Source organism: Stegostoma tigrinum, chromosome 11, assembly GCF_030684315.1.
Source record: "Stegostoma tigrinum isolate sSteTig4 chromosome 11, sSteTig4.hap1, whole genome shotgun sequence".
NCBI lineage: Eukaryota > Metazoa > Chordata > Chondrichthyes > Orectolobiformes > Stegostomatidae > Stegostoma > Stegostoma tigrinum.
The window spans coordinates 66,449,188-66,451,898 of NC_081364.1; positions in this window are offsets into that span (position 1 = coordinate 66,449,188).

A 2,711-nucleotide genomic window follows, 5' to 3' on the forward strand; every position below is an offset into this window, starting at 1 on the left:
TCTAGGTCTGTTTCTGAATTTTACTCTAAAGCTAAACTTGCAAATGATTTACTTGTTGAATTCTCACTTTGACCCAAATCGTCACTGTCTCTGTCTCAGTCAGTGAAGTCTGAGTCTCATCATGCAATTTACACTGACTGAGTGCTTTGAACACCACTTCTTCTGTAGGGAGTTCTGATGAGTCACTTCTCTTTTTTAGATTCCTGCTATGTAACACGCTGTGTACATTACTGTGACCATGAAGCTTACTCTCATCATGAAGCCATAATTAAAGCAATAAAGGGGAAATTAGAAGTCTAAAAAGACAAAGTCAAGGAAGAAGAAATTTGTCTCAATCGTGTTTGAGGCAACAGAATAAGCAGGAGATAATTACTTCAATGTGTTAAAGGAAGGAAGCATTTATTCAAACCCGTAACAGTGTGACTCATTGGGGAAAAAAAATCAGGAGGAACAGTGAGAATCATCAAGGAAAACCTGTTAAAGAAATGGGATTCATATTATAGAGTTAAAAAGAGTAGGACTGATTCAGGTATTGGTATTAAAATCACAGGTAGCATGATTCATACAGCTGTCAAGAGAATGGGAAACATTTATGAAGGCTATGACTATTGAGATTGATCTTGTGACATTGCAAAAGAGGGAAAAAGTCGTCCATTTCAATTTTATTTTATTCGTTTGTGGGATGTGATAGCAAGCTGCCTTCTTAAACAGCTGCGGATTGACCCACATGCACTTAGGGAGGGAATTCCAGGTTTCAGACCCAGTGACAGTGAAGGATCAGCAATATATTTCCAAGTAAGGATGGTGAGTGGCTTGGAAAGGAACTTGCAACTGGTGGTGTTCTAATGCATCTGCTGCCCTTGCCATTCTAGATGGAAACGATCATGGGTTTGGAAGGTGCTACATAAGGATCTTTTATGAATTTCTGAAGTGCATCTTGTAGATAGTACACACTGCTGCTACTGACCATCGGTGGAGGTGGGAGCGGATGTGCTGCCAATCAAGTGGGCTGCTTTGTCCTGGATGGTGTCAAGCTTCTTGAGTGTTGTTGTTGCTGGACTCAACCAAGCAAGTGGAGAAATTTGATCTTTCTCTCAACTTGTGCCTACTAGATAGTGGACAGGCTTTAGGGAGTCAGGAGGTGAGTTCCTTGTTGCAGAACTCTTACCTCTGACCTGCTCTTGAAGGCACAGAATTTATACGGTTAGTTGTTCAATTTCTGATCAATCGTAACCCCCAGAATGTTGATAGTTGCCAATTTAGTGATGCTAATGCCATTAAAAGTTAAGAAATGATGGTTACATCCTTTCTTATTGGAGATGGTAATTGCTGGGTATTTGCGTGATGCAAATGCTACTTGCCACTTGTTAGCTCAAGCCTGGAAAGTTTCCAGCTACTGCTGCATCTGAACATGGACAGCTTCAGTACCTTGAGGAATTATGAATGGTGTTGAACTTTGCACAATCAGTGAACATCTCTGCTTCTGACTTTATGATAGAGGGAAGGACAATGATGAAGCAGCTGAAATTGATTTGGCCTACAACACTACCCTGAGGATCCCCTGCAGAGATGTCCTGTAGTTAAGGTGACTGAGCTCCAATAAACTCAATCATCCTCCTTTGTGCCAGGTATGATTCCAACCAGCACTTTGTCCATGTTTCAACTGAGGCTGTCATGCAGTCAGGAATTGAGTGGCCCTGATGGAACCAAACTGAGTGTCAGTCAGCAGGTACCCAATTAGAATCACCGAATGCCTGCAGTGTGGAAGCAGGTCATTCAGCCCATCAAGTCCATACAAATCCTCCAAACAGCATCTCACCCAGAAACACCTCCCTACCCTATAACCTTGCATTTCTCATGGCTAATCGCCCTAGCTAGCACATCCCTGGATTCTATGCACAATTTAGCATGGCCGATCCACCTAACCTGCACATCTTTGGACTGTGGGAGGAAACCCACAAAGACACGGGGAGAACGTGCGAACTCTACACAGACAGTTGAGAGTTGAATTGAACTTGGGTCCTTGGTGCTGTGAGGCAGCAGTGCTAACCACTGAGCCACCGTGCTGCTTGATAGTGTTGCTGAGGACGCTTTACTGAAGAGAGAGAGTAGATTGGGCAGTCTCTGACATATGGTAGTGAGACTAGTGTGTCACCACAACCAACAAAACTAACATAATGTACAAAATATCATGCAAGGGAATGTGAGAAATATTACTCACGCCAAACTGGAGAAAACTAACAATAAGGATACATGAACACCAACTAGGCACCAAGAAACATGACTAATTCTTACTGGTCTCAACACACACGGACAAAGAAGGACGTGAATTTGATTGGGACAACACATCCATAACAGCACAAGCCAAACAAAGATATGCCACGGAATTGCTGGAGGCGTGGCATTCCAACCAGAACTCCATCAACAAACATATTGAACTGGACCCAATGTACACGCCACTGAAAAACAGAACTGGAAGCAATGCCAACCACCCCAGAAAACAGGGATATAAGTAACAAGCAGGACAGAACAGTGATGCTTCACTGGCGGCACACTGATGATGGGTGATGAAATGTCTGCAATCAAAAACACCAGCTCAGCATGCAAGTCTACAACCCCATCCAAAAATCTTCTCAATAACTTTATTAAATTCCTTTATGGCCCAGCATTCCAACACCCACCACCATCCATACCGCCTCCCCCGTGCCACT